The sequence below is a fragment of the Dendrobates tinctorius genome, unplaced genomic scaffold (assembly GCF_039654945.1).
Source record: "Dendrobates tinctorius isolate UK_male_01 unplaced genomic scaffold, ASM3965494v1 ptg000114l, whole genome shotgun sequence".
NCBI classification, from domain to species: domain Eukaryota; kingdom Metazoa; phylum Chordata; class Amphibia; order Anura; family Dendrobatidae; genus Dendrobates; species Dendrobates tinctorius.
In genome coordinates this window covers 16,887,892-16,910,499 of record NW_027361782.1, presented here as the reverse complement: position 1 = coordinate 16,910,499, position 22,608 = coordinate 16,887,892, and positions in this window count along the sequence as shown.

Genomic DNA, 22,608 nt, shown 5'->3' with positions numbered 1-22,608 from the left:
GGACTTCTGGATCGCGGCATTCTTCTTCTTGCAACTGATAAGAATCAATGAAGTTTAGAAATGTGAAAAGTCTTTATTAACATAATTTCAGTATCTTGCTTGAAGTCTTCATTCCCTATTCTATACCAAATCTGGTAATTTTCCTATCCTATAATATCACAGCGTACCATAGCAATCAGTAATATCCATATAATTATTATCAGAATTTGTACCATATATAGATTTCAATATTTGAAATAATAAACCAATAATAAGTGATAATACATTATTATCCATATTTTTTCATGTGATAGAACATTTTTATGTCATAGGTGTAATTACCTTTTTCAACCCATAGGTGTCATTGTGTTTTATGTAACCAGTGTTTTCATCTTTATTAATAAGGAATATATTTATTATACTAATAATATGTAGGAATGTATAGCCATGAACCAAAATAAGAATATATGAGTGAACGAATGAATGAATAAAAGAATTATTGCATATAACTCAGAAGTGAAACATTTTCCTTAGTAAAAGAACCATATAATTGCTATATTTAATGAAGCAATATTCTCAGTAGACATTACCCCACCAAATATTGGTGAAAGAATTAAAAATAATAAAAAATAAGAATAAATAAAAATAAAAATAAGAATAAGGCCTTTATGTTGATGCAGAGTAGTTATGTCTTCAGTAACATATACCCTTAATATTTCCATGATCTGGATTATTTCATAATTGTCATAAACTTGTGTTACCAAAATATTCAAATTATGCAACTTTGCATGTAATTCCTCTTAGTGTAAAGAAATGACTCTTTATAATACTTATTATTATACCCAATACTTATACCATTGTACCTTATTAATATTTTTTCCTATTAAAATGTGTGAAGAAGAGGGTATTAATCAAATGTGATGATGTAGTCAGGATAAAAAACATATTTTCCCCCTTAATACCAAAAAATATTGTTCTATGAAATAATTCATTTATCAAAACCAAAATTAAAAATAATTAATGTATAAATTATGTGAATTTATACTTGCTTATACCATTTATTTGTCTGAAGATGTGTAACCATCAAAATTAATTTGAATATCATAAAATTATCCTTTGGAAAAATTAATTTAAATGTAGACTTTCTTCATAAACCATTTTGATGTGCGATTGCACTTTGTACTTATCCACTATTAACTAAATCAAGAAATAATAATTACTATAGAAATATAGAAATATATGTTTGTATAGATAATATTTCATTATATATCCTAATATTCTAATAATTTAACTGATCTGCATATTTCTCCTAAAGATAAAAGCTTTGGGGTTTTGTTTTGTTTTTTTCCCTCATTCAGAATCCTGAGCCCTCATACAAACGTATCACATCACTCGCTCAGCAGCTGCTCATACACTCAGTCACTGTCACTCAGACTGTGTCACATATTTAAGTTTAAACCAAATACCTCACATACGAAGGTGTGATGAATACACGTGTTTTAACCCAAATTATCCTAATTATCAATGCATTGTAAACTATTTCAATTTAGTCTCTTAATATTTCTTTGAATATTCCCCAAATACACATGACATAAATATATGTTGTATAGCTATACTTGACATTTAGGCCTGGAAAAAAAAAAATTCCATTGGTTTGCAAAAGTTGAGACCCCCTTAAAAATTCTTTCCCTAAGGAACAGGGACATAGTATACTGGTATACTTGTATTATTAGAACAAGGTTCAAATTTCCCTGCTGTGGTTGTCATTCGAACCATGCAGAAAAGCACACACACAGAACATATTTTAAAATGCAGTTAGTTATATGCATATTATTTCAGTGTTAAATATATATAAATTCATGCAATTATTGCAACTTCCTGTGTAAATAAAGGCATAAATCCTTGTAAGAGAATTTTTCCCGATTAAGTCCTGCTTTGAAATGAAAATTCTAAGGAAACATAAAAGAGAAGGTTAATATCATATTCATATTCTAAATATTATTACTGATGTAGATTTTAATTTTCATTAAAAAATACAGTTCTACTATTTCTACTTCTACAAACACTCTATATATACTGTATGACTATGTATATATCCACAAACCATAAAACTACAGGATTATACTCTATAAAATAATTACATATAACTCACTAATTGTATAACACTGTTACACAAAATATATATATATAATTACTTTTTCTAGCCAATTCCTAAACCCATACTTATTTCTCTGCAAAAAATATCCTGAAAGGTTCTTGCCATTTTAAAGCTGATAGATTCTTGGAGCAGAGTATTCAGTTTACAGGCCATGATGTCACTCACCACCTGTTTCTGTCTGTCAAATTCGGCCATCTTAGTTACAGAAAGAAGATCAAAACTCATCATTTTTCTTAATTCAATTTGTGTCTTTTCGGTGTTCCTTTGCATCATTCCATATGGCTTATAACAAACATGTGATCTCCTTTGTTCTTCATAAATTTGATTTTGGGGAAAACTCATTTTAGAAGGTTTTGCTAATACAGGCTTCTGATAAGATTTTACTCTGCCTGTCTTTACAAAATTAGCACAATTTACTTTCCTTTCACGATTCTCGTGTTTTCTGGCAAAATCAAGGGATTGCGCACATTCAAACAAAGAATCTTTTTGTGACGCAATAACACGAGATGCAGGATTTAGAAACCAAAATTTGCTTACAAAACTCCTTATGAGGGACGATGTTTTGACATTCTCACTCAGCATTCTATACAGACGTTCATATATGGACATGAACGTAAAAATACATTCCTTCCGACCAATCCTTAATTTTTGAAGAATATCAATATCTGGATGATTTTCATTTGATGAACAAAAAATCAGAATTTTTAATCTGTCCTTATCAGTTAAATTCTCATGTGTTTCACCAGATAACTTTAAAGATAACCTCCTGGAAAAGGTTACAGGGATCCACATTTTGAACAACTGATTCTTCTCTTCAAATTTATCAACACAACTTTCAAAAACCTCAGAGTTTCTACAAACATGTATTTTGTTGTCATATGCAGGTATTATTTCGCATATCGTTAGCAAAGTTTTTCTTACTTGCCTTCGGATTTGGGCCTGTGAGTCGTCTATTTTTAGTGGTACGTCTTTCCCTTGTACGTCCTCTACGTCAGTTCTGAAGTCTCCTCCTACTTCTCCATCTTGTTCCACGTCTGCAAGGTCACCTTCAATGGCTGCTGCTACTTGTAACTGTTTCTCCACATTACAGTGAATCTCGGGAATATCACTATCCTCTACACAATCATTTTTAGATTTCTCTGACACAGATCTATGAAATATATCTACCATCTGTAGAATATTTTTTAATCTCTCTCTTTCTCTATTGAAAAACTTAGAATCTAACCTTTGATTCTCGAGTTCACACTCGGCATATAAACTTAACCATAAAACTTCTGAATTAGAATTGTCTACAGACTTAAATTTCAATCTACTCTGCTTAGCATAAGAATTAATTACATCCATTTCTCTTACCTTGAAATTTCTCAGCTTGTTCCTTTGATGGACAACGCTGGGCTCTTGTCTTCACACGTCTTGGCTTCAGCACGTCTGGCACTTTGGCACTTGTAGTACTTCTCAATCTATCTGGCAATTCTTACTTCTAGGTTCTGTGTGATTCTTGTAAGTAGTGGAATTCCCGATAACTTGCACATATGATTTGACGTTAGCAAAGTCCAATCCCCCTTTTGGGCAAGTGGAGGGAAATCCGCAAAAAAGTACAAAAATTCAGATCTGGCTGGCTCTCCAATGTAAAATAATGCTTATCCTGTAAAATACTCAGGACTAGTTACCAGATAAAAATATAGTGGTTTATTTGGATTCTTCCATCAAAGAAAGGTTATTACAGAAAAACAGGTGAATAAAAATAGGTGAGAGATTGTCCATCAGTTCATAGCAAAGCAACGTGTATTCTTCTTTCTCTCCGGGATCTCACATGGCAAATGGCGTCTGTCTCTCAGTTCGGCTTCTTCGTAGTAAAGTAACATACCAGCTGTTATGTCATGTCATGGCCCAGAACAGATGACATCTTCATGTCTGTCTCTCATGATGGTGAGGGAAGAAGAGCGACCTCTACAGTTAGCCATGAATTATATACGTCTCCTAAAGCACGTGGTCTCTACATATATGGAGCTGTCTTTCTACCATGAGCCAAGCTTAAAAATAGCCTATGTCGTGTAAGCTAAAGCAATGTACAGAACTGAGTCTTATAAGAAATTAACGGATTATTAATATTTAACAAGTCGTCACACCTATGATCTTTTTTATTTCATTTTTAGTGGAGATGCATCAGGATAGAGGAAGCAGGTGAGAAGTGGCAATATTTGTTACTTTACAAACTACAAGTTTATTCACAAATATTTTGTGTACAGTTGCCTTTTAAGGATCTAGATATCTTCTAGGAGAAGCTATGAAGCTGATGCTTTCCCTGCTGCTGCTGGATACATTATCAAACGTTGAATTTCTTAAACTCTCCTACATTAAATCTAAATATCTCAAAATATCTAAAAGAGGTGTACATGGTTTTAAGCTACAAGCAAATTATTTTTCTTAAACTACTTTTAAGCAAATATGTATCTAAAGAAAATGTGAGCCCCATATTAAGCGATTAGTAAAAACAATCGCTGAATCATTCGCAGCAGCTTTTGTGGGGAAGCGACAAACTTCAAACATTCTGTTCAGATGGCAGAAATTTTTCGGTCCGTACAATGAACATCTTGGCCTTTGTAGTTGATATCTGGAATGAGAGGCCTGTTTAATAATGCATCATATCCTCATCAACTAAAAAATACCTTGTTACAACTTAATCTTGTAAAAATTCCTTTATTCTTCCAGAGACTCCCTGCAGCGCAACAATGTTACATCTGCACAGGAGATTCCAGGAGAAGATGATGGTAAAATACTGAATGTCACATTACATAGCAATCAAAATATTGGTCCAGTCTTCAAAGCTCATAGTGTATGTATATATATATATATATATATATATATGAAAAATAATTGCAATATAGATCATAGAGAATAAATGGAGCTGTAGGAGTTGAGCTACCTGGGCCTGAGGTGCTGGGTGTCGGGGAAGGTGGACGAACCACCTTGTCAAAGCTAAAATATTTATAAGCTGAGGGCGGCTCACTGGACCTTTGACCATGACTAAAGGAAAGCCTAGTGTTAGTTCAAGATAGACAATAAAGACAAACATGAGAAAGAAAAATATAGGATAGATGGAAAGATAAATAGGTGTTCATTTCCATCTAATACCAATTCCAATCTTATAAACATATTTGCATTCTCTGTGACCCATTTTTGGGGCATACCCTTGAAATCTACCGTAGTGGGCATCATGGTTACACTTCTGAGCATGTGAAGTGGGTACACCTGAAAGGGATAAATCTGTCTCCACTCACTCAGTCTTGCACTCACCATCCACTATAGCCTGAAAATTGATCAATCACCCCCAACACAGTCCACACACCCCAGATACAAGACACGTTGGCACCAATCATCAGATGAGATGATGAGTCCTCAAAATATATACTGCTGTCCTAGAGTCAAATTATTATTATTATTATTATTATTATTATACTTTGTTTATAGTGTGCCGTCTGTTGTGAATTCTCTTTCTGGACTCCTTCTGGTGGTTACTGGAGGTAGTGGAGCTGGTCAGATTGATGGAGGCTTGCCACCTGATAATGATGATGACGATTGGAGATCTGGGAATTCTGACTGGTGTATTTAAGTCAGCTGACTTCCTTCAGTCCCTGCTGGTGATTTTCATCCTGTGCCTTCTGAGGTCTGAAGTCTCCTTCTCTGTTCCTGCATGGTTCAGCTAAGTGGTTCATTTGCTAATATTTTTGCATTTGATCTGGTTTTGTATATCTCTTCTTTGTATGTGTCAGCTTGCTCCTGCTGAGGCAGTGCTGGATCACCGCCCATATGTTGCTGCTTGTGTCAGTTTGTTCTGTTTCCTGTTATATTGGCCTTTTTTTGCTTGCTTTCAGTATATACCAGAGTGCTGATATAGTGGGGGCGAAGTTGTGTGACTTCAGTATTTTTTGTGCATCAGACGTGTTGGTTTTTTCAGGGTTTTTTGCGTGATTGCAGACAGTGTCTTTCCTTTCCTGTCCTGTCTAGTCAGTTTGGGCCCCATCATTTGCTCAGTCTATTTTTCTGCCTGCGTTTGTGTTTTCATCTTGTCTCACCGACAATATATGTTTGGGGGCTATCTATTCCTTTGGGGTCTGCTCTGGGGCAGTTTAGATTTGACCTTTCCTGCTTTAGGCTAAGTTAGCTCTCCGGCTGTGCCGAGGCGTCTAGGGCATCGTAGGTACGCTCCATGGCTAGTGTTAACAATTGTGCTTTGAGAATTTCATTTTTCAAGATTTCCCATCCTTCCTGGACATTTTTGTCTTTAAGGAGATCCAGCCATTGGATCCCTCCAATTCTCTTTCTGAATCCCTTAAAATCTGCCTTTCTGAAATCTAACCTTGACGTCTGAGTCTTCACAGGTCTTCCTCCTCTAGTTATCCAAAATTCTAAAATAGCATGGTCGCTACCTCCTAGGGTCCCAGCCACTTTTACCTCCTCAACCATTTACTCCCTGTTTATAAGGATTAAATCCAAGGTAGCAGTTCCCCTTGTTTTCTCCCCTACCTTTTGGAAGATAAAGTTGTCAGCAAGAGAGGATAAGAATTTCCTTGACCTGTTAGTTTTGCCTGAGAGAGATTCCCAACAAATGTCTGGATAGTTGAAATCTCCCGTGACAACTATGTCATATTTTTTGGAGAACTTGGCCATTTGATGCATAAAGAGTTCATCCATATCTTCAGCTTGCACAGGCGGCCTGTAGTAAATGCCTACAATGGTGTCCTTTCCATTGTTCTGTCCTTGTATTCTTACCCAAACAGTTTCCACAGAACTCCCAGTCTCTGAAGCTTCAATCTTTGTGCAGATATACGCGTTTATAACATACAATGCGACATGTTATGAATGAGTCACCATAGGAGGCAAAAGCAGAAATACAAGCTAAGTCCAGAAAACCAGAGAAGTTGGCAACTATTAGATTGCAGACCCCTGAACCTATCAACACAACTAGCAGTAGCCGTGGGGGTTTCCTACGATGCCCTAGACCCCGCGATCACAGCCGGAGAAATACATAGGCCTAAAGAAAGAAAGGGTAAATCTAAACTGCCCCAGAGCAGACCCCAAAGCAATAGGCAGCCCCCAACATATAATGACGGTGAAGCAAGATGAAAATACTAACACAGACAGAAAGATAGACTGAGCAAAGACGGGGCCCCAAAACTACCTAGATAGGAAAGGACAGGAAGGCTGCTGTCTGCAATCTACCAAAACCCTATCAAAGACATAAGCCAACCAGCTGATATGAAAAAGGCCCTGAAGCAGCTAGGCTTCAAAAACTGAATCAGCACTCAGGTATTTTCAGAAGACAGAGCTAAATGAATTCAGCACACCCCAGCAGGGAATGGCAGAAATCCAGAAAAACAAAGCAAAAACAAAGTCAAAGCACAAAAGCAAAAGGCCGAGCAGCAAACTTAGCTTTGGAGGAGCAGGAATTCAGACTGGTCTCCAAGGATCCCACAGAGAAATCACCCGCAGGGCAGAAGGGCGTCGGCAGCATTATATCCAGTCCGTAACTCCACTCAGCCAGTCATAATCATCAGCCTCAGGTGTTTGACAATCAGGCTCACTACCTTTCTTTACCAGAAGAGGGAGTTCCTCGGGCCTCAGTAATGAAGGGGAAAATGAACTCACAACAGTACCTCCCCCTTGAGGAGGGGTCACCGAACCCTCAACTACACCACCAGGGCGATCAGGGTGAGCCCGATGAAAGGCACGCACCAATCGTTTGGCATGAATATCAGAGGCGGAGACCCAGGAATTATCCTCCTGACCATAACCCTTGCACTTAACCAAATACTGGAGTCTCCATCTAGCCAGACGGGAATCCAGTACTTTCTCTACCTCATACGCCATGTTACCTTCAACCAATACAGGGTCTGGAGGTGCCACCCCCGGAACAACAGGTTCAACAAACCTCTTCAACAAAGATTTATGGAACACATTATGGATTTTAAATGTGACAGGAAGAGCCAAACGAAAAGAGACTGGATTAATAATCTCCACAATCTTGTAAGGTCCAATAAATCTAGGCTTAAACTTAGGAGAAGCCACCTTCATAGCAATATTTTTTGATGATAACCACACCATATCACCAACCTTAAACTGGGGACCAATGGTCCTATGTCGGTTGGAAAACCGCTGGGCCTTCTCCTGGGAGAGAGATAACTTATCCACCACTTGGTCCCAGATCTGGTGCATTCTCTCCACCACAGTGTCAACACCTGGGCAGGCAGAGGGCTCCACCTGCCCTGAAGAAAATCGAGGATGAAGCCCAAAGTTACAAAAAAAAGTTGACATCAAAGTGGCAGAACTAGCTCTATTATTCAAAGCAAATTCGGCCAAGGGCAAAAATGAAACCCAATCATCCTGATCAGCAGAAATAAAACATCTCAAATATGACTCCAAGGTCTGGTTTGTTCTCTCTGTCTGCCCATTGGTCTGAGGGTGAAAAGCAGAGGAGAAGGACAACTGAATTCCCAGCCTGGAACAGAAAGTTCTCCAAAATCTAGACACAAACTGCACTCCTCTGTCAGATACAATGTTCTCAGGAATCCCGTGCAAACGAACCACCTGTTGTAAAAACAGGGGCACCAACTCAGAGGAAGACGGCAACTTAGGGAGTGGTACAAGATCAACCATCTTAGAGAACCTATCACAAATCACCCAAATAACAGTCATCCTCTGAGAGACAGGCATATCAGAGATGAAATCCATTGAAATATGGGTCCATGGCCTCTTGGGGACAGACAAAGGCATCAACAACCCACTAGAACGAGAACACGATTTAGACCGGGAGCACGTCCCACAGGACTGCACAAAATTCCTGACATCACGAGTAGAGTTGAGCGAAACGGGTCGAAAAATTTCAAAAGTCGCCGACTTTTGGCAAAGTCGGGTTTCATGAAACGAAACCCGACCCTAGGATGAGGTCGGCCACGAGGTCGGCGACTTACGCGCCAAAGTCGCGTTTCAAAAGTTTGTTTTGCGCTCTTTTTCAGCCAATCAGGATCCACGGACACTGTGGGCAATGTGATGACATAGGCAGGGGTCACCACCATATTTCAGAACGGCATGCAAGTGATTGGCTTGCTTTGGTGGGCATCACAGGGGGTATAAAAGGGCGTGCACGCCGACCGCCATCTTACTTCTGCCGATCTTAGCATAGGGAGAGGTTGCTGCTGATTCTGTAGGGAGAGCGTTAGGCAGGGAAGAAGACAAAAAAACTGCTTCTGCTGCTAGCGATTTGGCCTGCACAACACACCAGTCACTGTGTGTGCAGTGCAAGGGGAGGCTTTATAGTGGTGTATCAGTGGTGTTGGTTGTTCGGCTGCCTTCTAAGGCTTCCTGACAGGCTGGCATTGCTGTTTACCCACTGCTCCGCAAACTGCTTTTTTAAAAGCAATCCAATCTCCCTTATCCTCTAGTCACTTTGGTCACAGCTGTGCCATCGAGCCTGTCACATAGCGCTCAGATATTCATTGGGCCTTAAACTGCTTTTTTAAAAGCAATCCCAATTTTTTTTTTTGTCCTGCTGAGAAGAAAAAAAAACTGCTTCTGCTGCTGATAGCAATTTGGCCTGCACAACACACCAGTCACTGTGTGTGCAGTGCAAGGGGAGGCTATATTGTGGTGTATCAGTGGTGTTGGTTGTTGGGCTGCCTTTTAAGGCTTCCTGACAGGCTGGCATTGCTGTTTACCCACTGCTCCGCAAACTGCTTTTTTAAAAGCAATCCAATCTCCCTTATCCTCTAGTCACTTTGGTCACAGCTGTGCCATCGAGCCTGTCACATAGCGCTCAGATATTCATTGGGCCTCACACAATCCAAAAGCGTCCAGTGTCCAAAAGTGTGTGCAGAGATTCAAAATCTCCCTTATCCTCTAGTCACTTTGGTCACAGCTGTGCCATCGAGCCTGTCACATAGCGCTCAGATATCAGTGGGCCTCACACAATCCAAAAGTGTCCAGTGTCCAAAAGTGTGTGCAGAGATTCAAAATCTCCCTTATCCTCTAGTCACTTTTGTCACAGCTGTGCCATCGAGCCTGTCACATAGCGCTCAGATATCAGTGGGCCTCACACAATCCAAAAGTGTCCAGTGTCCAAAAGTGTGTGCAGAAATTCAAAATATCCCCTGTCCTATAGACACCTTGTACCTTGTTTTACATACTATATAGTTTGTTGGATTTTGTCTACATTTCTACCAAAAATGAGGAAGGCTGGTGGAAGAGGCCGTGGAATTGGGCGGGGGTTGGCAGCTGGTAATGATGGTGTTGGTGGTGGATCTGATGGTAGTGGCAAGAGCAAAATAGGACCGAATGCAGGAGGTGTTGAGCCTGCTTCATCGTCTGGCTACATAAGGCCTCGAACGCTTAGTTTTCTAGGAGTTGGCAAACCGCTTTTAAAGCCAGAGCATCAGGAAAAAGTTTTGTCTTACATTGCTGACTCAGCCTCCAGCTCTATTGCCTCCTCTTCTTCAGTTGTAAAAAGTAAAAGCACTGAGTCGTCATTGGAGGCTCATGTTCATGAACCACACCTTTCCTTGTGTCCTTCACCCCAACCAAGACTGAAGGATGACGCAGGCCATACTACTGATTACTCCATGGAGCTGTTTTCACATACCATGCCTGGATTATCAAGTCAAATGGTGAATTACCCAGGCCAAGATGAATCTGACATGGAGTGCACTGATGCACAGCCGCTGATGGATGATTCTGCTGGTACATTCACTCAGAGCACTACATTGTCCTCGCAGTGTACAGAGCCAGATTCTGACCCTGATGAGACTCAGGTGCCCCTTCCCGCACACTATACCACCATACACGGTGACACAGAGGAAGGTGCACATGACATAGAAGAGGAGGTGATGGATGACCCAGTTGTTGACCCAGATTGGCATCCATTGGGGGAAGAGGGTGCTGCTTCCAATAGCTCAGATGAGGAGCATCCACAGCAGACATCGACATCGCAATTGCTGTTATCTGGCAGGCCCGGAGCACTCCAAAGACAGGTTCCAAACATCAAAAGAGTTGCTGGACAGCTTGTCCAGAGGGTCAAAAGATCACAGCGTGCTAGGCCGCAAAATGTCTGCCAAAGTAGGAAGAGTGCAGTGTGGCACTTTTTTGAACAAAATCCTCATGATCAGGCCAAGGTTATCTGTAAGAAGTGCGCAAAGACCTTTAGCCGAGGGAAAAATCTGAAAAATTTGAATACCAGTTGCATGCTTAGACATTTAACCAGCATGCACTTGCAAGCGTGGACACAACACCAAACCTCAAGTGCCACATGTGCAACTGATCACAACGAAGGTAGTCAGCAACGCTACATTGTTTCCCCCACTGTAAGCCCACCGGTTAGCACAGCAGCAAATGTTGAGGTGTCGTTGCAAGGCCACAGCAGTCAGGGAATCTCACTGTTATATCAACGAAAGACTGATTCTAGGCCATCAGAAAGAACACCAACTCCATCACCATCATCAACCCTCTCTCAGTCCGCCCTGTCCACCGCTACTTCCACCATATGCAGCTCTCAAGTCCAGCTCACCCTCCCAGACACTATGAGTAGGTCAAGAAAGTACTCAGTCTCTCATCCGCGTACACTGGGTTTGAACGCCCACATTGCCAAACTAATCTCGTTTGAGATGATGCCCTTTCGGTTGGTGGAAAGCACAGCTTTCCGCGCACTCATGGACTATGCAGTACCACGCTATGACCTACCCAGTCGCCACTTCTTCTCTCGCAAAGCCATCCCAGCCCTCCACCATCATGTGAAAGACCGCATTGTCCATGCACTCAAGCAGTCAGTGAGCGGAAAGGTGCACCTCACAACTGATGCATGGTCCAGTCGGCATGGCCAGGGCCGTTACGTGTCCATCACTGCGCACTGGGTTAATGTGGTGGATGCAGGGTCCACAGGGGACAGCGGTGGTGGGACAGTGCTGCCTAGCCCACGGTATAGGAAACAGTTGGCTGTAGGCGTTCCACCCTCCTCCTCCTCCTCCAGAAGCGAAAGCTCGTCCACAGAGCGCAGTCGTACGAGCACTCCATCTGCAGCTGCCACTGTTGCACACGATGTGTCCCCCTATCGAGCAGCTAGTGGAAAGCGTCAGCAGGCTGTGTTGCAGATGATGTGTTTGGGCGACAGACATACCGCCGAGGTGCTGGCCGAGTACTTTCAGCGACAAACTGAGTCATGGCTGGGCAGTGTACATCTTGAGGCAGGCAAGGTAGTTAGTGCTAACGGCCGTAATTTTGTGGCAGCCATAGCCCTTTCAAAACTCAGCCACATACCTTGCTTGGCTCACACCTTGAACCTGGTGGTGCAGTGCTTCCTCAAAAATTATCCGGAGTTAACAGCCCTGCTCCAGAAGGTGCGAAGACTGTGCGCGCACATCCGCCGGTCACCTGTACACTCCTTTCGTATGCAGAAGCTGCAGCGATTGCTCCACCTTCCCAACCACCGCCTCATTATCAACATTGCAACAAGGTGGAACTCCACCCTGCACATGGTGGAGCGGCTGTGCGAGCAGAGGCAGGCCATAATGCATTTGTGGGAGGATACACGGCCAGGCACTTTGAGAGCAGACATGGAGTTGACAGGTGTGCAGTGGTCGAAGCTGAAAGACCTCTGTAAAGTCCTTCAGTGTTTTGAGGAATGCACACGGCTGGTAAGCGCAGACGACGCCATCCTAAGCATGAGCATCCCACTTATGCGTCTGCTCATGCAATCTTTGACGCACCTTAAGGAGCAGGCGTCTGCAGCCAATGTTGATGAGGAGGAAGAGGAGGAGGGAATCCTTGATGACATTCAGCCATTGTCTGCTCAGGGACCTCTCCTGGACGAGGTGGAGGAAGAAGAGGAGGAGGAGGATGATGATGGGGATGATTACTTAGGGGAGGAGGATGCATCTCGTGGGGCAAGTGAAAATGTTGGCATGGCAAGGTCTGGTACAGGGTTTGTGCGTGACTGGAGGGATGTGGATTTGCCAGAAAGTGCTCCTCCAACCAGCACTCTCAGTGCATCATTGACACCGGGAACATTGGCCCACATGTCAGATTATGCCTTGCGGATCCTAAAAAGGGACCCCCGCATTGCCAAAATGATGAACGATGACGACTACTGGTTGGCCAGCATCCTGGATCCACGCTATAAAGGCAAATTACAAAACATCATGCCACAGGAGAACCTTGACCTAATATTGGCTAATAAACAAGCAACTCTGGTAAATCGGTTTCTTGAGGCATTCCCAGCACACAGCAGCGGTGATGGTTCTCACACGAGCCGTACGGGCCGGGGGCAGCTTGGCAGAGGTTCGTGGTGCACACAGCAGAAGTGGCGTTGGAGACAGGGGTTTCATGACAATGTTGTGGACTGATTTTTCAAATACCGCTCACACAACTGGTAATACTGCATCGATGGAAAGTGACAGGAGACAGCAGTTGTCAACTATGGTTACAAACTACTTTTCCTCCTATATCGATGTTCTCCCACACAGGTCATTCCCCTTTGACTATTGAGCCGCTAAACTGGACACCTGGCCTGAATTGGCCCAATATGCCTTACAGGCGCTCGCTTGCCCAGCTGCAAGTGTGCTATCGGAAAGAGTCTTCAGTGCAGCTGGATCAATCCTGACAGAAAAAAGGACCGGTCTGTCAACCCAAAATGTGGATGATCTAACCTTCATTAAAATGAACCATGCATGGGTTTCCAAGGATTTTGTCCCACCTTCCACTGATGACACATAGGGTGACAGAAAAATGGCTTGCTTTGGTCCACCTCTTCCTGGGACTTCACCTATTTTGCCTTTTGCATCAGCTGAATGTCCAACATCAACATATGCCACTTTCTAAAACTCCCTAACTGTGCTGCCTCCCCCCCATGGCCGGGGTCACCACCTAGCGCACGACACCGTGCGAGTGCCGTTGCCCTGGACAGGTGGGTAGGCTGACTCTTGGGTGCGGGCACTGGCACAGGATCCCTCATAGTGCAATCAAGTGTCTCTGACGGTGGTGGTGCACACCCGCTGTCAGACACACCGCTGTACTATGAGGGGCCCAGTGCCAGTACCGAAGCCCACGAGTGGGCCCCCCTTGCTTGGGCAGGGCCTCAGCATTTGCAATCTTTATCTCTCCCTGCTCCTCCGCTGTGTAATCTGGGCCGTCAAATCCATACTGTGCCTGACACCGTCTGAGCCTGCCTCCTGATGTATAGACATATATTTTGAATGTGTACGCTATCCATACATGTTATCCGGGGATACGGTACCCTTTCTAACCTTTGTGCAATCACGTGCAATCCATACTGGGCCTAACACCGTCTGAGCCTGCCTCCTGATGTATAGACATATATTTTGAATGTGTACGCTATCCATACATGTTATCCAGGGATACGGTACCCTTTCTAACCTTTGTGCAATCACGTGCAATCCATACTGGGCCTAACACCGTCTGAGCCTGCCTCCTGATGTATAGACATATATTTTGAATGTGTACGCTATCCATACATGTTATCCGGGGATACGGTACCCTTTCTAACCTTTGTGCAATCACGTGCAATCCATACTGGGCCTAACACCGTCTGAGCCTGCCTCCTGAGACATATATTTTGAATGTGTACGCTATCCATACATGTTATCTGGGGATACGGTACCCTTTCTAACCTTTGTGCAATCACGTGCAATCCATACTGGGCCTAACACCGTCTGAGCCTGCCTCCTGAGACATATATTTTGAATGTGTACGCTATCCATACATGTTATCTGGGGATACGGTACCCTTTCTAACCTTTGTGCAATCACGTGCAATCCATACTGGGCCTAACACCGTCTGAGCCTGCCTCCTGAGACATATATTTTGAATGTGTACGCTATCCATACATGTTATCTGGGGATACGGTACCCTTTCTAACCTTTGTGTAATCACGTGCAATCCATACTGGGCCTAACACCGTCTGAGCCTGCCTCCTGAGACATATATTTTGAATGTGTACGCTATCCATACATGTTATCTGGGGATACGGTACCCTTTCTAACCTTTGTGCAATCACGTGCAATCCATACTGGGCCTAACACCGTCTGAGCCTGCCTCCTGAGACATATATTTTGAATGTGTACGCTATCCATACATGTTATCCGGGGAAACGGTACCCTTTCTAACCTTTGTGCAATCACGTGCAATCCATACTGGGCCTATCACCGTCTGAGCCTGCCTCCTGAGACATATATTTTGAATGTGTACACTATCCATACATGTTATCCGGGGAAACGGTACCCTTTCTAACCTTTGTGCAATCACGTGCAATCCATACTGGGCCTAACACCGTCTGAGCCTGCCTCCTGAGACATATATTTTGAATGTGTACGCTATCCATACATGTTATCTGGGGATACGGTACCCTTTCTAACCTTTGTGCAATCACGTGCAATCCATACTGGGCCTAACACCGTCTGAGCCTGGCTCCTGAGACATATATTTTGAATGTGTACGCTATCCATACATGTTATCTGGGGATACGGTACCCTTTCTAACCTTTGTGAAATCACGTGCAATCCATACTGGGCCTAACACCGTCTGAGCCTGCCTCCTGAGACATATATTTTGAATGTGTACGCTATCCATACATGTTATCCGGGGAAACTGTACCCTTTCTAACCTTTGTGCAATCACGTGCAATCTATACTGGGCCTAACACCGTCTGAGCCTGCCTCCTGAGACATATATTTTGAATGTGTACGCTATCCATACATGTTATCCGGGGAAACGGTACCCTTTCTAACCTTTGTGCAATCACGTGCAATCCATACTGGGCCTAACACCGTCTGAGCCTGCCTCCTGAGACATATATTTTGAATGTGTACGCTATCCATACATGTTATCCGGGGAAACGGTACCCTTTCTAACCTTTGTGCAATCACGTGCAATCCATACTGGGCCTAACACCGTCTGAGCCTGGCTCCTGAGACATATATTTTGAATGTGTACGCTATCCATACATGTTATCTGGGGAAACGGTACCCTTTCTAACGTTTGTGCAATCACGTGCAATCCATACTGGGCCTAACACCGTCTGAGCCTGCCTCCTGAGACATATATTTTGAATGTGTACGCTATCCATACATGTTATCCGGGGAAACGGTACCCTTTCTAACCTTTGTGCAATCACGTGCAATCCATACTGGGCCTAACACCGTCTGAGCCTGCCTCCTGAGACATATATTTTGAATGTGTACGCTATCCATACATGTTATCTGGGGAAACGGTACCCTTTCTAACCTTTGTGCAATCACGTGCAATCCATACTGGGCCTAACACCGTCTGAGCCTGGCTCCTGAGACATATATTTTGAATGTGTACGCTATCCATACATGTTATCTGGGGATACGGTACCCTTTCTAACCTTTGTGAAATCACGTGCAATCCATACTGGGCCTAACACCATCTGAGCCTGCCTCCTGAGACATATATTTTGAATGTGTACGCTATCCATACATGTTATCCGGGGAAACTGTACCCTTTCTAACCTTTGTGCAATCACGTGCAATCTATACTGGGCCTAACACCGTCTGAGCCTGCCTCCTGAGACATATATTTTGAATGTGTACGCTATCCATACATGTTATCTGGGGAAAGGGTACCCTTTCTAACCTTTGTGCAATCACGTGCAATCCATACTGGGCCTAACACCGTCTGAGCCTGCCTCCTGAGACATATATTTTGAATGTGTACGCTTTCCATACATGTTATCCGGGGAAACGGTACCCTTTCTAACCTTTGTGCAATCACGTGCAATCCATACTGGGCCTAACACCGTCTGAGCCTGCCTCCTGATGTATAGACATATATTTTGAATGTGTACGCTATCCATACATGTTATCCGGGGATACGGTACCCTTTCTAACCTTTGTGCAATCACGTGCAATCCATACTGGGCCTAACACCGTCTGAGCCTGCCTCCTGAGACATATATTTTGAATGTGTACGCTATCCATACATGTTATCCGGGGATACGGTACCCTTTCTAACCTTTGTGCAATCACGTGCAATCCATACTGGGCCTAACACCGTCTGAGCCTGCCTCCTGATGTATAGACATATATTTTGAATGTGTACGCTATCCATACATGTTATCCGGGGATACGGTACCCTTTCTAACCTTTGTGCAATCACGTGCAATCCATACTGGGCCTAACACCGTCTGAGCCTGCCTCCTGAGTCATATATTTTGAATGTGTACGCTATCCATACATGTTATCTGGGGATACGGTACCCTTTCTAACCTTTGTGTAATCACGTGCAATCCATACTGGGCCTAACACCGTCTGAGCCTGCCTCCTGAGACATATATTTTGAATGTGTACGCTATCCATACATGTTATCTGGGGATACGGTACCCTTCCTAACCTTTGTGCAATCACGTGCAATCCATACTGAGCCTAACACCGTCTGAGCCTGCCTCCTGAGACATATATTTTGAATGTGTACGCTATCCATACATGTTATCTGAGGATACGGTACCCTTTCTAACCTTTGTGCAATAACGTGCAATCCATACTGGGCCTAACACCGTCTGAGCCTGCCTCCTGAGACATATATTTTGAATGTGTACGCTATCCATACATGTTATCTGGGGATACGGTACCCTTTCTAACCTTTGTGCAATCACGTGCAATCCATACTGGGCCTAACACCGTCTGAGCCTGCCTCCTGAGACATATATTTTGAATGTGTACGCTATCCATACATGTTATCCGGGGAAACGGTACCCTTTCTAACCTTTGTGCTATCACGTGCAATCCATACTGGGCCTAACACCGTCTGAGCCTGCCTCCTGAGACATATATTTTGAATGTGTACGCTATCCATACATGTTATCCGGGGAAACGGTACCCTTTCTAACCTTTGTGCAATCACGTGCAATCCATACTGGGCCTAACACCGTCTGAGCCTGCCTCCTGAGACATATATTTTGAATGTGTACGCTATCCATACATGTTATCTGGGGATACGGTACCCTTTCTCACCTTTGTGCAATCACGTGTAATCCATACTGGGCGTGAAAACGGCTGGCGAGCTGTTAAGCAAGCTACAGCACCTGTGGTTTGCACACGTAAGTTTTTCATTTTTTCAGGAATGACGGTTAGGCCTAATTCCGGAACTGCAGTTGACCTGCACTTACTGGGAAATCATTGTTCGCGGGTAATAATTGTAATCAGTGATCCCCATCACTAACATTGTTCAGCGGGTTATCTGCACCTGTAAGCGACAAACGCTGGCCTTTTCAGTGTAGTGCACATGCAGCCACGGACATGTAAGGGCATGACACACCAGTTATTGGCCAATCTCATGTGCCAGAGCCTCACGTGTCCCTCTAGTAAGCCGGTCTCGGACCGCGGGGCATGACGGAGTCTCGTTCGTTAACGGAATTAAGCTTGCAATGTGTGCATCTGTTCTGTAGCTGGCATGTTTGAGGTTTCCCAGGTGGAGTCGAATTTAACCGTAGGCTCCACTCCTGGTGGTGCCCTTCTGGACATTCCTTTAAGGTTCAGCTTTGCAACCATACTGCCCACGTAAAACAAACACTTTGCCTTCATGAACGCTGTTTGGAGGGTCATGACTCGTGGGAATAACGCCGCCCAATCAGTTAACCTGCTAGAGAGATCGTTCGTTGCTCCCAAGCATGACATCACACTCCCTAGGAGGAAGGTAATGCCACTGTGGCGATCGTACTCCTGGGGGCGACACAAGTGCACTGATGCTCAGCCACTGCTCGATGAATCTGCTGGTACATTGACCCAGACCACTACATTCCCCTCGCACGCTACATGGCCTGAATCTGACCCTGATGAAACTCAGGTTACCCTTCCCATACACAGTTCCATCTTACACGGTGACAAAGAGGAAGCTGCAGATGAAAGTGCAGGTTCGGCCCACCCGCCGTCAGACACACCACCGTACTATCAGGGGCCCTGTGCCAGTGCTGTCGCCAACGAGTGGGCCCCCCCTTCTTGCTCAGGATCACAGCACTTGCAAGGTTGAAATACTGTGCAGTGAGATGGAAGATGGGGATGACGAGGAGTCCAGACTATACATGGATTCCATAGCGAGGAGACTTATTTCATTGTTTTCAATGTTGGGACAGCAATTTTTGGGGAGCACTATACTCTGGAGAATGATAGATGGGGCCCACCATACACTGGAACATTCCAAAGGTGGACATCAGACACTGGAGCAGCATTTACAGGGCCCATTATACACTAGAGCATTAGAAATGGGGCCCATTATGTTTGGAGCATTATTTGGGCCCATAAGACAGTGGAGCTTCATCCATGGGGACCAACATATACTGTAGCATTACGTGGAGCTCATCATATACTGTTTCAAACATTATATGCGACCAATGATTCTGTATGGAGAAATAGATGGGCCTCGTCATGAGATGTAAAAAGTGAAGTATTTTTCATTGTACTATACCGCTATTTCTCTGCCGTATCGGAGCATGATGAGTTGTGGTATGTGTTAAAGGGCCGCTCTTTCGCCCAGGGCACATGAAAACCTGTAGCCATCCCTCCCCCCCCACAACTGTAGCCAAATAACCTCCATTTTTCAGTGCGTAACTTGTATTATGAAGTTAATTAAGGTTGACAAGCTTAAGTAAGAAGAATTGATGCTTTTGGCATTCAAATGGGCACTGTAGGTGTGTTTCCTGTCCTCCTCTCACTGCCGACTTTTATTCCCCATTGACTTACATTGGGTTTCGTGTTTCGGGACGACCCCGACTTTTCCCTATAATCGGACGATCTTGCTCGACCCGACTTTTGGAAAAGTCGGGTTTCACGAAACGAAACGCGACCCTAAAAAAACAAAAGTCGCTCAACTCTAATCACGAGACAAGGAGGGCCACCAAAAAAACCGACTCACCAGATCTCTAGTACCAAAAATACCTGGATGACCAGCCAAAGCAGAGCAATGAACTTCAGACATCACTCTCTTCTTCCACTGGTCAGGAACATACAACTTTCCACTGGGACAACGCTCAGGTTTGTCCTCCTGGAACTCTTCCAGAGCATGTCTCAAATCAGGCGAGATGGCAGAAAGAACTACCCCTTCGCCTAAGATGGTAGCAGGCTTGGTCACCACAGGAGAATCAGCAAGGAAGCTCCTAGAGAGGGCGTCTGCCTTGACATTCTTTGTTCCAGGAACAAAAGAAACCACAAAATCAAAACGTGTAAAAAACAAGGCCCACCTAGCCTTTCTAGGGTTCAAGTGCTTAGCCGACTCTAGGTAAATCAAATTCTTGTGGTCAGTGAGGACCACGACTTGATGCTTAGCTCCCTCCAACCAATGTCTCCACTCCTCAAATGCCCATTTCATGGCCAACAGTTCCCTATTCCCCACATCATAGTTACGTTCAGATGGAGAGAACTTTCGGGAAAAGAAAGCACAGGGATTCATTTTAGATGTTACAGGATCCTTTTGGGACAAAACAGCTCCTGCACCAATCTCAGAAGCATCCACCTCTACCTGGAATGGAAGTGAGACATCAGGTTGCCGCAAAACCGGGGCAGAGGTGAATCTTCGCTTCAACTCCTGAAAGGAAGAAACAGCCTCCGGAGACCAATTTAACACATCAGCACCCTTTTTAGTCAAATCAGTCAATGGCTTGGCAATACTAGAAAATTTTGCTATAAATTTCCGATAAAAATTAGCAAAACCCAAAAACTTCTGGAGGGCCTTCAAAGAAGTGGGCTGAACCCAATCGTGAATGGCCTGTACCTTGGCCGGGTCCATTTCAATAGTTGACGGGGACAAAATAAATCCCAAAAAAGAAATCCTCTGTACTCCAAAAAGGCATTTAGATCCCTTGACATACAGGGAATTCTCCCTCAAGATCCGGAACACAGTCCAAATATGTTCCACATGAGAATCCCAATCCTTGGAGAAGATCAAAATATCATCCAGATAGATAATCAAAAATTTATCGACAAAATCTCGGAAAATATCGTTCATAAAGCACTGGAAGACAGAAGGGGCATTAGTGAGCCCAAAAGGCATCACCAGGTACTCAAAATGTCCCTCCGGAGTATTAAACGCCGTCTTCCATTCATCCCCATGCTTAATGCGAATAAGATTATACGCCCCCCTGAGGTCAAGCTTGGTAAACCAGCAAGCACCTTTAACTCTGGAGAATAGATCAGAAATCAGGGGTAACGGATACTGATATTTAACAGTAATTTTGTTGAGGGCACGATAATCAAAACAAGGTCTTAATGATCCATCCTTTTTGGCTACAAAAAAAAAACCGGCACCCAAGGGTGACGAGGATGGTCTAATATGACCCTACTCCAACGCCTCCTTAATATAGGATCGCATAGCCTCGTGCTCGGGTACAGATAAATTGAAGAGCCGACCCTTGGGAAATTTACACCCCGGGCTCAGTTCAATTGCACAGTCATAACTCCTATGAGGAGGCAGAGACGCAGACTCATTCTCACTAAATACATCATAAAAGTCCACCAAATAATCAGGAACATCATGCGACTGAGGAGAGGTGGAAAACACCGGAGCCTCACTAAAGGCACACCGACAACCCCAACTCACCACAGACACAGATTTCCAATCCAAAACTGGATTATGAATCTGTAACCAGGGAAACCCCAGAACAACAGTATCATGCAGATTATGCAACACCAGAAATCTGCAATTTTCTTGATGGTCTGGGGCGACCCGCATTACCACCTGGGTCCAAACCTGGGGTTTATTTTTAGCCAAAGGAGTAGCATCAATTCCCCTCAAAGGGATAGGCGTCTGCAGAGGTGTCATCGGAAATCCACAACGTTTAGCAAAATCCAAGTCCATTAGGTTTAGGGCTGCTCCCGAATCCACAAACGCCTTGGCGGAAAATGTGGACAGGGAGCAGATCAGAGTAATAGCCAGAAGAAACTTAGGTTGAACACCCCCAACAGAAAACGTGTATGCAAAGCGTTTCTCTCGTTTGGGACAGACAGAAATAATATGCGAGGCATCTCCACAGAAAAAACACAACTTATTACGCCTTCTGAACTCCTGACGCTGCTCTCTGGAAAAAACTCTATCACATTGCTTAGGTTCAGACATTTGTTCAACAGGTGGCAACACCTCTCGTGCAGCTTTGCGTTCGCGCAAACGCCGATCAACCTGAATGGCTAATGACATAGAATCGTCAAGACCAGAGGGAACAGGAAATCCCACCATAGTATCTTTTACGGCTTCTGACAACCCCTTCCGAAAGAGAGCAGCCAAGGCATTATCATTCCAGGTAGTAAGTACTGCCCACTTTCGGAATTTTTGACAGTACAATTCTGCAGAATCACGACCCTGGCTCAATGCCAGCAGGGTCTTTTCAGTCTGATCAATCCTGGGGATCGCCACGCAGCAAAAAGATGACAATTTTAACCTGCTGCGTGGAGCTCCCTGACGAGTTA